The sequence below is a fragment of the Dermacentor andersoni genome, chromosome 1, assembly GCF_023375885.2.
Source record: "Dermacentor andersoni chromosome 1, qqDerAnde1_hic_scaffold, whole genome shotgun sequence".
NCBI lineage: Eukaryota > Metazoa > Arthropoda > Arachnida > Ixodida > Ixodidae > Dermacentor > Dermacentor andersoni.
Window position 1 is genome coordinate 293,102,120 of NC_092814.1, and position 14,514 is coordinate 293,116,633.

General features: G+C 47.3%; 2 non-coding genes across 2 annotated transcripts; both read right to left on the reverse strand.

Annotated features, from left to right (window-relative positions):
• Positions 1-795: 795 nt before the first annotated feature.
• TRNAW-CCA (transfer RNA tryptophan (anticodon CCA)) lies at positions 796-867 on the reverse strand. The gene has a single exon. It is a non-coding gene; the product is annotated as a tRNA-Trp (tRNA).
• Positions 868-1,047: 180 nt separating this feature from the next.
• Positions 1,048-1,123, reverse strand: TRNAW-CCA (transfer RNA tryptophan (anticodon CCA)). Its single transcript has one exon. It is a non-coding gene; the product is annotated as a tRNA-Trp (tRNA).
• Between the last annotated feature and the right edge of the window lie 13,391 nt (positions 1,124-14,514).

A 14,514-nucleotide genomic window follows, 5' to 3' on the forward strand; every position in this document is an offset into this window, starting at 1 on the left:
GCTTGTTCACCTGCGACGTTCAGCTGGTGTGGTAGATCTTCCAGCTTAACGCCTGCCTTGAGACGCATGGACACCAGCCTGGTTGTGGACCCCTTGTCAGTGATTCCGTGTACTCGCCACCGCTCTCTGCTAATTTCTGTCACTTTTCCATAAGGAAGGAAGGCCACCGGCACGTCCTCGTCTGGAACGTTGTGCAACAGCCAGTGCACTTTCATCCTTACATCTTGGTTTCCAGGATCAATGACGACGCAGCGCCGGTCCTTGACCTTCAATTCACTCGCGGCGAGTAACTTCTTCACGGCTTCGGCACTACTGAAAGTTACGGCCCACACGTGGCTCATCCGATACGCCCCTAAGGCGATCACTTCAGGAAGCAGCGACAAACCAGACAACGCGTCGCGAAAATCTTCGACTCGGTAAGGCCGCGCTTGAACATCTCCGTGAAGAAAAACTGTATTAACAACAAGACGACCTGTTGGCAAATTCGGCAAAATCAACTCGTAGCCTTCTTCAGATGAAAAGTTCCTGTTGCCGCGGCTGGCAATAGCCGCTGTAGCCGCCCCTACGGAGCTCGTCATCGCACAACCGTTCGCTTCGGCGGCCGGAAGTTCGAGTCACGACAGAAGTGTCATATCCGCACCTCTGTTCAAGCTGCATGCAGTATATGGTTATGCAGAAAGAACGATCGGCGCGCATACTCAATGGAGTGCAGATGACGCCCAATGCCTATCGCAATAATGTAGCCAAGTGGCAACCAGATGACCGTATAATGCGTCAGCGGAAGGAAAAAGTTATTGACCCGGACGTGATTTGAACACGCAACCTTCTGATCTGGAGTCAGACGCGCTACCGTTGCGCCACCGAGTCACGACAGAAGTGTCATATCCGCACCTCTGTTCAAGCTGCATGCAGTATATGGTTATGCAAAAAGAACGATCGGCGCGCATACTCAATGGAGTGCAGATGACGCCCAATGCCTATCGCAATAATGTAGCCAAGTGGCAACCAGATGACCGCATAATGCGTCAGTGGAAGGAAAAAAGTTATTGACCCGGACGTGATTTGAACACGCAACCTTCTGATCTGGAGTCAGACGCGCTATATACCGTTGCGCCACCGAGTCACGACAGAACTGTCATATCCGCACCTCGGTTCAAGCTGCATGCAGTATATGGTTATGCAAAAAGAACGATCGGCGCGCATATTCAATGGAGTGCAGATGACGCCCAATGCCTATCGCAATAATGTAGCCAAGTGGCAACCAGATGACCGCATAATGCGTCAGTGGAAGGAAAAAGGTATTGACCGGGACGTGATCTCAACACCCAACCTTCTGATCTGGAGTCAGATGCGCTACCGTTTCGCCACCGAGTCTTCCTTCTTATTACCGGCTTGGCCAAACAAAGTACAATGTGAAAATGACATGGCCATAAAAAACAACTAGTCAATGCCGGACAAGTATGGTGTGATAAGAACGATATAGGTTAGTCAGTTTGTCCAAAGCACTTAGCCAATCAGGAGGATCACTCTGTGCACAGACAAATTCGCGTATATATAGCACACTTTCAATGAAGTATTCTTGTGCAGGGGCCTGAACAATGCGCTCATGTCTAATATCCATACGCGTTCGCCACACGCTATGCATGCACAGAAGCATTAACAGATCGATAGGCACTCCCTCTAGTTCCGCGCATGGCAGGAAGCGTATCCCGAATGGACTTATCTGCAAATCCTTTTTACTGCTGCGTTTTAGAACATCCCACAAAAATACTGCGTCATGACAGTCCAGAAAGATATGCTCGATCGTCTCCAATTTTTTTCATATAAAGCAATTCACAGACCAAGGTACAAAAATGCCTTTGCTTTGCAACAACGGCTTCACTGGGAGAGTGCCTTTATGTAGTTGGAAAAAGAAGGATTTAACAGAAGCTCTTACCGGCATTCGTTTAACACTCTTAAGAGCATCTCGTTCTGAACCTAAATCAAATACTGTACGATACAACGGTACAGGCAAGAATACATCAACAAGATCTTTATACAACTCCTTACTAGTAACAGCGGCCAGATATTCACTAGAAAATCTTGCTTTTAGTACTTGGAAAGACGCGACCACTTCACACAAAAAAGCACTTACAGGCATTTGCCCCGTATACATGGACGACACTACATAATCAGGCAATGAATCGCGCACTCGAGCTTCAATCATTTTTCTCAGAAAGGCATCCTTTTGATCACGCAAAAAAAGAAACCTGCTTACAATCTGTTTGAGGAACCTATGTGACAACCCGAGCCGTCCATTCAACCCTGTATGGAACAGATTACTAGGACTTGTACGTTCCCATGTTGACGCCCAAAAAAACGTCGCGAATACTCTATGCAGCTTTTGCACAGACATCCTCGTCAGACATAACGCTTGCATCACGTAAAAGATATTAGCGACTAAAAACAAATTGCACACAGCGGCTCTTACGAACATTGAAAATTTATGCCCTCCGCATTTGCCAGTCTGGGCAAATGGGGACTCGCACTACATCATTGTCCCAATATTCTTTGCTATCGCGATAATGTTCGAGTGGCACACCTAGGTAGGAGCCTGGCGTTACTGCCCATTGCATATCACAAAACCTCTCCGGCGTGTATTGCCATTTCCCATGCCAAAAACCAAGACACTTGTTCCAGATAATAGCTCTTCCACTTGCAGTACAAAATTTTACAGCCTCTTGTACAACTGCTTCAACACTGTCATGGTCCGTACAAAACACTGCTAAATCATCAGTATATGCTAAAACTCGAACTTGAATTTCATGAAAGTGTATCCCCGGATGTTTGGGCTCTTCAGCAGCCACAAACAAAATGGCTCGAGGTAGAGAGCAAAAAGCAGGGGAGGTAGAGGGCAGCCTTGTCTGACAGACGACTGCACATGAAAACAATCACTTAACTGCCTATTTATTATCGGCTTCGCTATACAACCATTGTACATCATTTTAACGCCTTCGGTAATAACGGTTCCAACGTTGACATGGTCTAGGATCGACAACAAAACTTCGTGTACGATTTTATCGAACGCCTTGTGCAGATCTAACTGCAACATGCCCACGCGCCCATGCATTGTCGTAGCATTCAAGGACACTTCTAGCTGTGTGAACATTGATAAAGATTTTCCTGTCTTTTATGCCGCATGTCTGATGTGGCCCTAAAAGTGACTTAATAACACTTTGAAGACGTCGAGCTAAAATCTTCATGAATTTATTATAGTTCACGTTTGTTACACTGATGGGACGGTATGACTCAACAAACTGTAACTTAATCGGATCATTCGTTTTAGGAATTATTACTACGTGCGAAGCTCGGAACGATGGAGGAGTTACTTTCTTTTCATAAAATTCGCTAATCAGTCGTTCAAGTGCGACTGCCATTTCTGTTCTAAAGGCTTTATATAGAGATGCACCGAGACCGTCTGGCCCAGGAGACTTGTTTGAACTAAGCGCCAGAATCGCTGATTCCTCAGCTGTAATATGGGCTTCTAGAGTGCGCACAATATAGTCCTCTAATCTCGGCATCAGTGATAGGAATTCTGTTCTAAAGCAGTCAGTGTTCGGTGTTTTAAGGCTGAATAGATCTGTGTAATTTTCGACAAATTTCTCTTCGATTTGGGACTTCGTTTTAATAGCATATTTCTGTTATCTCTTTCGACAGAGCGTGCCTTTTTCCATCACTGAGGGCCCGTTTGATGGGCGTCTCCCCGAGCCACAGTTTTTCGTTACGCGCCCTTATCACTTAGACCAACGAGTCGACTTCTTTTCCCATTGCGGCACGTTTACAGTATCGTAACATCTTGGCTCTCTGCAAAAACGAAGACAAAGAAGTGGACATCTTTGATCACGTTTGTGCTGAGAAGAGAATAGGAGCATACTGAAAAAAAGAATAGATAATTTTCTTCGGTTTCAAGTAAACACTTCTTCGTATACCGAATGACAGTAAAAATAATAACGGGCTCGCCCGGGATTCGAACCCTAGACCTCTCGCACCCAAAGCGAGAATCATACCCCTAGGCCAACGAGCCCTTTTTTTCTTCATTGCAAGTCCTCGACATGTCCCAACACAATTCCTTAAATGGTGTACACAAAGACCAAAGAAGAAAAGCGAATGACTACACTAACCGAACAAAGAACAATAATATTTACACTCGTTGCCGTCCGCTACTGTGGAATGACGTTGTCTTATTAAAATTCCTTGAGCGCTGTCAGGAGTTCAACCCTGGACAGCCACTTAGGAACAGGCTGTTGCAACTTCTGCACTTCCACATACCGCTGCATGCATTCCCGGAAGTATACACGTGCCGGTCGGGCACCCGGATCACAATGGTAGACCGCCATTCTTGCGCGCCATAAAAAGTGGAGGCCCGTAAGCATGATGACGTCGTACGGGAAACCTTGTACTGGTAGAAACATGATTCTGTGGGGATCTATCGGTAACTCCGTTTTAGAGTTCTTTGCAACCCGTCCCAGAAAAATACCCCTTCCCATAAGTGGATAAAGACATGATCTATGGTTTCTGGTTTTTACAAATAAGGCAATGTGTTCCCCATGGCATGTAGAACCCACATTGTTCCAGGAAGATTTTAACAGGTAAAGTACTGGTATGTAATTTAAAAAAAATGATTTCGTGGCTGGTGGAACTGGCATCATCATCACTCTTTTCAATACGTCTAGGCCTGGGCCTCCACTGTACACGGCTCTGTACATGGGTACAAGCAAGACACTGTCACACAAATCACGATATAGCTTTTTCCGTTTTGCACTCCACAATTATGCACATGAAAAACGAACACGCAAAAACGAAACACTCTGAACTATTTCCCGAAAGAAACCACGGACTGGTCTAGGCATTATTTCGGTGCCTACAACGAATTCGGGAAGTGATCTTGACAGCCTCATTTGGATCACTGTGCGCAGAAATGGGTAGTGTGTATCTCGAAAGAAGAAAAATCTGTTCACTAGTTGATGCAAGAAGTGCGCCAACCCCAGACCACCATCCTTCACACGTCAGAAGAGATTATCTCGGCTGCATCGCTCCCAGCTCGATGCCCACACGAATACAGCGAACACGCGGTGCAGTTTCTGCACATTAATACGAGAGCACTGTAGGACCTGCATTACATACCAGATCTTTGTCGCGAGAAACATGTTGCACGCTGTAGCTCTCGCGAATATTGACAAGTGAGAGGCGTTCCATCGGTCGGCTTTTTCTTTTAGTTCTTTTGTCCGCTCCTTCCAGTACTCGCTACTGTCCTTGTAGGCATCAAGGGGTGCGCCATGGTACTTAACTGGCGTCGTGACCCAGTTTACGTTAGAAAAGTGGTCTGGTGTGGACGGCCATCTTCCATGCCAAAACCCCATACATTTCTGCCAGTTCACGAAGCTATTAGTGACGTCACCAAACTGTCTGACGATACTCACAGTGTTCAATACACTTTGCGTATCTTTACAGCATATAGCTACATCGTCAGCGTATGCCAATAGCTTCACCTCTGCTGATTGAAGACAAAACCCCTTAATACATTCATTTTCGTTGATGGCCTGACATAGCGTTTCTATGTAGACACAAAACAGGAATGGACTGAGTGGACAACCCTGGCGAACGGAGCGCTTCACGTTAATGGAGGCCCTCAACGACTGATTAATTATAAGTATGGTATAGCAGCTCCGGTACGCCATGGTCACCCCCTCAGTGACTGTGTGGCCAAAATGAACCTGTTCAAGGATGGTATGCAATATCTCGTGAGAAACACAATCAAATGCTTTCTCCAAGTCTAGCTGGAGGATCGCTAGTGCATCGCACATGGCGTCACAACACTCCAGCACACACTTCATCTTATGGATGTTAGTGAAAATGGTTCTTCCACGAATACCACACGTCTGGTGTGGGCCGACTACTTCCTGAATAACTGACTGGACCCGTCGTGCCAACACCTTCATCAATATTTTGTAGTCGCAGTTAGTAAGCGCTATGGGTCTGTAGGAGGAAAGTTGCTTGAGCTTTTCGGTCTCTTCTGTTTTCGGTATTAGTACTGTATGGGACTGGCCAAAGGATGGTGGAAGTCTTTTCAGTTCGTATGCTTCATTGAAAGCGGCGGTTAAGATAGGAGCTAGGTGGCTTTTGAACGATTTGTACCAAGCGGCACAAAGACCGTCCGGACCTGGTGACTTGCCAGGATTCAGGTCTTCGACGGCTTGCAGCACTTCATGTTCTGTTAATGGTTGTTTTAACGTTTCTTTAACTTCGCTCGACAGCTGTGGCATTCGCTGCAAAAATAGATCCTTAAAATTGTGCATGTTGACAGGCCTGAATGCAAAAAGCTTTTTGTAATGTTCAGAGAAAGCACGCCCTATATTATTGTTATCGGTTAATACCACCCCTTCATATTCGATAGCCTCGATCTGCTTACGTCTCCAGTGCTTTTTTTCTAGTCCCATTGCTCTTTTCGTTGGCGTTTCCCCACATGATAGCCTTTCTGCTCTCGCGCGCACGAGCGCACCTCGGAAGCGCTCTTCGTCGAACACCTCGAGCTTCTTCTTAATAGCGTGCATATCTTCTTGATAGGCGCCCGGTTGCATGCATTCAAGCTTCGCAAATTTTTCCAATAATGTTTTTAAATCCTTTTCTCTGGCCTTTTCTTCATATCGGGGTACGCTACTTCTTTCAATTGCCTTCATTTTAATGGCTTGTTTCAGCAACTCCTATTCCTCACCAAGCTTCATAGAACTGTCTGTTCCAAAAGAATTCAGAGCAGCCACTACCTTTTCGTTAAAGGTTTTATCCCGTAGCAGTTCTGCATTTATTTTTCAGAGTTCCCAGACGAATTTGTTTCGTTCTTTCTTGCTGCCCACCCTGCATTTTACTAGGCAGTGCTCAGAATATGATATGGCGGTAACTGTAAAGCACTGGCATTTTTCTACTAAATCATATGAAAGATAGATACGGCCTAATCGTGCGTGACTTGTGCCCTGAAAGCGAGTGTACATAACGTCTCGGTCAGCCCTAAAACAGTCAGCGATATCTTCTAATACGAATTCGTGCATTATCTGCGCCAGGATGTCGCTGCTTTTGTCATAAACTACGCGTCGCGTAGACCTATCCTCGGCGTTCAATACGCAATTGAAATCCCCAACACAGGTTATGGTTTTTTGCACAGAGAAGTGATGTTTTAGGTTCAAAAAGAAAGTTGCCCTCTCTTGCACCGTATTAGGTGCATAAATGCACAACACGCGCCATTAGACATGGCAATAGCTGTAGTCACAAACGACAATTCGACCGGAAGTGCACGAGAAGTAACCCTCTATGACAAGACCAGGGTGCTTCCTCACGAACAGCACACACCGCGCTGAAGTCCCTAAGGCATGGCTCACTACAGTATAGTAGTTATACGTGAACCTCCGCACCATGCTCCTGGTCTCCTCCTCGCCGTCTACCTTGGTTTCTTGCACTGCTAAAACGTCTAGGTCGTGGTCCACTAGTAGTCTATACACCTGATTCTGTTTCCTTTTGGCAGCCAGACCTTGAACGTTTAGCGTGCCTAGGCTAAGCGACGGGTTGGTAGCCGTTACTGATGTAAACCGGAGGGGAGAAGGCCAGGAGCATGGTGCTCACCTTAACGTCTAGCTGACTGCTAGACGCCTCCGTGGCCATCCGGTGGCCGTCGCCCGAGTTCGTCTCTGTTCGGTTTCGCCGCAAGCCTACAGTCGGCCTCCAGGTTCGGCTTAGGCTTGAGGGTGGAGCACCTTCCTGGAAGCGTCTTAGCGGGCGGTGGCTCGGAGTCACCGCTGGCCTTTCCGTCGACTTTCTCCTCCTGCTGCAGGTACCTCTTCACCGGTGCCGAGACGCTTTCGACGCTAGGCGCTAGCAGGGTTCGCGCTGTCGTTTTCCGCTGCCTCCGTAGTATCAGTAGCCGGCTGGCGGCTCTCATTTTCTTTCTGGGCCGCCCTGACGCTGATTAGTGTGGTTTCTGGCTCGTCGGGAGGAGGGACATTATTCGGCCCTCCTTCAGTCGGCATGGTCGTGCCGCCTGTTTCTGCCGCCACATTGCTGTTTCCAGCTCCCTTCGCCGCTTCCTCGGCCTCGGTCACGTCCATCATGTGGTCTGATGTCAACGGCTCGCTCTCCGCCGACCCCGCGGCTACTGCGTATGAACGTACACAGACCGCGTCGTTGTGTCCGAAAAGCCTGCACCGGGAGCAACGGGGAAGCTTACATTCTCGACGAACGTGACCAGAGCTGTGGCAGCGCAAGCACTGCATGGGACGACCTGGGGCTACGACCAGCGCAAGCTGGCCGGTGACGCGGATGTGGTGGGGCAGGTCGTCAACTTTCATTCCAGCCTTCAGCTGCAGCAGCACTGCTCGGGTCGTCGAGCCCTTGTCGGCAACGCCATCCACTCGCCAGCGCTCCCGGGTCACTTCCGTCACTTTGCCAAAGGAAGCCAGCGCAGTCTTTACGTCTTCATCATCCACACGATGAAGAAGCCAGTGGAGACGAAGCTTCACCTGCTGCTCTTTAGGGTTGATGACCAGGCAGCGACGCCCCTTGACCTGAAGCTCCTTCAGTGCAACCAGCTTTGGGGCCGCCTCGGCTGTCTTCATCGTCACCGCCCATACGTGGTTGAATTGGTACGCTCCAAGGGCGACGACGCCAGAGAGCATACCAAGAGCTTGAAGCGCGTCCCGAAAATCCTCTACGCGAAACGGGCGAACACGAGTGTCGCCGTGCAAAAAAACTGTGTTTAACACGATGCGTCCTGTAGGTAGCCGAGGCAAAATAATCTGGAAATCCTTATCTTCCTCCGTCGAAAGCCTGTTGTCACGGCTAACAGCCGCGACAACGGCTAATGCCGCTCCATTGGAGCCCATGATCCCGCGATCCGTTTAGCTCGGGAGCCGGAAGCAGAATGTATATCCCTAGACCAACGAGCCTTTGTTTTCTTTATTACCGACATGGAAACATAGAAAACAAGATGTATTAACAGTACACAACAGTCACGACAAAAGCTCTGCCATTGGTTGGCGGTCACGGGGCTAAAAACATTTGACATTCGCAAGCTCAGTCATCACACTGAGCCATGTTGGTTTTTCTGTTTGCAAATTATACATCTCCTTAATATAACAAATCTTTCAATGAAGTATTCTCTAACAGGCCGGCATAGTAAACAGTTGACGTTCCAAGGCACGGAAAGTCCTTTTTCCTCTAGCCATGCTTTCACAGGTAAAGTATTGATGTGGAGCTGGAAAAAGAAGGACTTTACCGACGGGAGCACTGGCATTTGTTTTACTCTTTTTAGCACGTCCTTTTCAGGTCCAATGCAGAACATTGAGCGATACAATGGCACCGGCAACATTGTGTCTATCAGGTCCTTGTATAAGCGCTTTCGTGGTACCCTACTTAAGTATTCCATGGAAAACCGAACTTTTAACAGCTGAAGAGCCCAGACCACTTATTTTAGGAAACCACGCACTCCGCCTTGACTGCACCTATGTGACGATACAATTAATTCAGGTATATCTTCGCTCAGCCTTGTTTGAGACATAGTTAATAAAAATGGGTCATTTTGGTCGCGTAAGTAAACAAACCTCGACACAATCTGCCTAATGAACAAATGAGCCAGACCTAATCCTCCACTTTTAACCGAACGAAAGAGATTAGGTGCGACTGGTGCGCTCCCAGCTTGAACCCCATACAAACACTGCGAGTACTCTGTGTAAACATTGTATGTTAGCCCTTGACATGGACAACGCTTGGAGCACGTAAGAAATTTTGGCAACGGCAAACAGGTTGCACACTGTCACACGAGCAAACATTGAAAAATTGCGGCCTCCCCATTTAAGTGTACACTCACGAACCCTTTCAGTTTCGGCATTCCAGTAATCAACCGCGTCACGGTAATGCTCGAGCGGCCCCCCTTGGTATTTTGCCGGCGTGACTGTCCAGCGGACATTTGCAAACGTACTCGGATGGTCTTTCCAGTTGTCGATCCATACCCCTAGGGATTTATTAAAGCCGATAGCACTGTCTGTCATTCTGCAGTATGATAAAGCCTCTGCGACCGCGATTTCGATGCTTTCTTTATCCCGACAAAACAACGCGATGTCGTCCGCGTATGCCAGCACTTTCACTTCCGCGGACTGCACTCTGAAACCCGATATTCTATTGTCATTCTTGATTTTCCTACAAAGCAGCTCCAAGTAAATTGCGAATAAAACACGCGACAAACCACACCCCTGGCGCACAGATGACCGGACGCTAAAGTTTTTGGCAACCTCCTTGTTTATAATGAGGCTGGCGGTACAGTCTTGATAGCACATAGGATAGGAAATAGCACATAGGAACATACTGAAAAAGAGAATCGATAATGTTCCCCGGTTTTAATTAAACACTCCTTCATATAACCGACTGACAGTAAAAAGAGAAAGAATAACGGGCTCGTTGGGGATTTGAACCCGGCTCGCACCCAAAGCGAGAATCATACCCCTAGACCAACCAGCTTTTTCTTTTTTTTTTTCCTTTCTCAGGATTGAAACAAAACAATGCAAGTACAAATTCACGCTACATAAACGAATTAAAAACGCTTGCCCACTTTGGACAAACGTGGTTAATCAAAACCGCTTCAGGTTGACAAGGGCATCTAATACAAGCATCCATGCTGGTGGATCATTGTGCGCTTTATATATCTCACGAATAAATGCGATTCCTTCTTTGAAGTACTCTCTGGCTGGCTGGGCGTTCATGTCTGCATGGTGCACTGTCATTCTTGTTTTCCATATGCTGTGAAGGCATAGAGCCATAAACATGTTGTACGGCACCCCTTCATCATTTGGGATTGGGAGGAAGCGGATGCCATATGGGGTAATCGGCAAATCTTTTTTTTAAAGTACGTTGTAGTATGGTCCCTTAGGAAGGTGGCGTCAAGGCAATCAAGAAAAATATGGTCGATAGTTTCTGGCTGCTTGCACAATAAGCAGTTTGTCGTCCAAGGCATGAAGATACCCTTCTGCTCAAACCACAGTTTAACGGGCAGAGTTCCGGTGTGCAAGTAAAATAAAAACGTTTTCGCCGTAGATAGTACTGGCATTCGCTTCACCCTTTTCAGTACGTCTTTGCCTCCTGTTGAAAACATGGTGCGATACAATGGTTCTGGCATAGATACATCAACAGCACCTTTATATAGTTCCTTTCGGGTGACATTGCTTAGATATTCTAATGAGAACCGTGCCGTGAGGAACTCGTAAGACCAGACGACTTCTCGCAGGAAGACTCGTACTTTCGGCCCATTAACCCGATGGGACGACACAATAAACGCTGGCATAACGTCCCACAATCGCATTTGAATCCCAGTACGTAGGAAAGCATTGCTTTGCTCTCGTATAAAGAGAAATCTCGACACTACCTGTTTTAAAAATAAATGCGCCAAGCCCAGTCCGCCACTTTTCGCTGACCGTAATAGATTTGTACGGCTTGTACTTTGCCAAGTTGATCCCCATATATACACTGCTCGTACCCTGTGCAGTCTTTGAATGCTTGCTCTCGTCGCACACAATACTTGCAGAACGTACCAAATCTTGGCTACAAGAAAAAGGTTACACACTGTTGACCTTGCAAATATAGATAAGTCTCTCCCTCCAAATTTGGTGGATTTCGCTTTTATTTGTTCCGCTTCATTTCTCCAATAATCACGAGTGTCTTAGTAGTGATTTAAAGGCACCCCAAGGTATTTCGTTGGCGAAACCATCCATTGCATGCTTTCAAAGACGGCTGGGGTGTCGTCTCAATCCCCATGCCAAAAGCCAAAAGATTTGCTCCAGTTGATAACGCTGCCCGTCACTTTACAAAAACTCTTCGCCACACTGACGGCATTCCTGACGCTTTCTTGGTCAGAACAGAAAACTGCAATGTCGTCAGCGTACGTAAGCAGCTTAACCGCGCTTGTGCTCAACCTAAAACCTTTTATTGCACTGCATCATATGATTTTCTGACAGAAAGACTCCAGGTATAGCGCGTACAGTAAAGGAGACAAGGGGCATCCTTGCCTAACAGAGGACTTTATCTGCAAACTGGCAGTTAACGCTTTATTAATTTTAATTTTGCTAGAAATGTCTGCGTAACACATTTCTATACCTTCTGATAGGACCATCCCGACATTGATATGTTCTAGAATGTTGAAAAGGAATTTATGCACAACTCTGTCGAATGCCTTCTCTAAATCCAGTTGTAACATCGCGACCTTCCCGCAGTACGCGTCACAGCACTCCAGGACGGTTCTAGCCACGTGTATGTCCGTTACAATGGACCTTCCTTTTATGCCGCAATTCTGATGCGGCCCCATAAGCCTGGTTATAACGCTTTGAAGTCGCCTGCCCAAAACTTTAGCGAAGACCTTGTAGTCCGTGTTCGTTAGACTTATCGGTCGATAGCTCGTACAGAGAACAAAGCAGCTGGATCGTCTGTTTTTGTAAAAAGTACAACATTGCTCTGCCTGAAAGGAGGAGGCAACTCTTTGTTCTGTGTGCCTCCTTTATTACGTTATGGAGGACAACTGCTACCTCCGCTTTAGAAGCCTTGTAGAATTCTGAGCCAAAGCCATGAGGGCCTGGCGATTTCCCTGTACTCAAATCATCGATTGCCCCCTCAATTTCTGCAACGCTGATTGGTGCTTCGAGATTCGTTTTAACTTCTGCTTCAAGTTTTGGCATGTGTCTCAAGAAATCGCTTTGAAAACCTTCCACAATCTGTGGTTCGCGGCCAACTAAATCCCGATAATATTCAACAAATGCGTGGCATATCAGTTCCTCGTCTTACACAACTTCATCTTTGTACATTATCGCTTTTATTTCGTTTCGCGGCGCATAGCTTTTTTCATATTATAGAGCACGTTTGGTCGGGGTTTCACCCATATACACTTTTTCCGCACGCGCTCGTATAGCTGCGCCCTATTAGATTTGGAGTCAATTAATTTAATTATGGGGTTTTACGTGCCAAAACCACTTTCTGATTATGAGGCACGCCGTAGTGGGGGACTCCGGAAATTTCGACCACCCGGGGTTCTTTAACGTGCACCTAAATCTAAGTACATGGGAGATTTGGAGTCGGGCTTGTAAGACGATCGGAGGAACTTGGGGCGACAGGACTAGGCGAGCAGGATTTATTTACATTATTTACAGTTTAAACAAGACATACATCGACAGTCTAGCGCGGCTCCCAAATGGAGCCCGCAAGACGAATGTACAGCAAACGAGCATACAGCTCACGAGTACATTGACGTGCACAGAGCACGACGACGAGCACACTCTAGCAGCCGACAATCGCTGCTTACAAGCACTCCGTTCGACGTCATCGAACGACGTCATCGTAGAAAGTCCTCGTGGTCGCCTTTGTGAGAAGAGGGTAGGGGTTTTACACACACACATGCCGCACAGGTTTCGGTGCTCTCTCCGAGGGCCGACGACCTTTGCAGCGCAGTCGTCGTGGTATCCATTGTCTGGCGTCCTCGTAGTCAGATGGTCACGCCCAACCCCCGCTGCCGCCTCTAAATTCCAGAGCTGCCTTTTTCCTCTAGTCGCCACGTGTGTCGGCAGACTGTGAAGAATCCTCGGGCCCCCGTATCGCAAAGCACCCTTTTGCCAGGGCGGCTCCCCCTGCCGCAGGAGACCATGACGTGGCCAGCCCTGCTGTCGTCACCGATCCTCCAAACGCGGCGCATGGTCGTTTAGCGTTGTCGTCCTCGCTCGTTCTCTGAAGGGCGCCGCCACCGCGGGTCGGTCGAAGCACGTGCAGCGGGCTGAAATAGCTGGCACGTTGCCACCCCAGTCGGCCATTCCTAACAGCCCCTGTACCTTTCTGCATTATTAATTTCTAGTTTGCTTTTAATTTCTTTTATTTCTCTGGCAAAGTTACCCGGCGCTGTAGCTTCTGCATTCAAATAAAAGTCAAGCTAGCTTTGCAGCTCAGTTTCTTCTTTGTTTTGCTTTCTCCGCAATGCCCCTTCTGTTTCGATGGCTGAGCTTTTTGCGTTTTCCTTAAAATCTTCCCATGCCTACGCGTAACACTCCGGTTCATTTGCCAGTAGGTCTCCAATTTTCCCTTTTTATTTCCTTCAAATATACCTCATCATTGAGGAGTTTAACATTGAATTTCCACAGCTACCAGTTAAATTTCGCCGGTTTCCTCGGACCTAGCGCACACACAACTAAACTATGGTCGCTAAAGTGGCTATGGTGTTAGGCTGCTGAGCACGAGGTCGCGGGATCGAATCCCGGCCACGGCGGCCGCATTTCGATGGGGGCGAAATGCGAAAACACCTGTGTTACTTAGATTTAGGTGCACGTTAAAGAACCCCAGGTGGTCAAAATTTCCCAAGTCCCCCACTACGGCGTGCCTCATAATCAGAAAGGGGTTTTGGCACGTAAAATCCCATAATCTAATTTTTTTTAAAGAAAACGTTTTAAATGTCATATTTATTGCAAACGG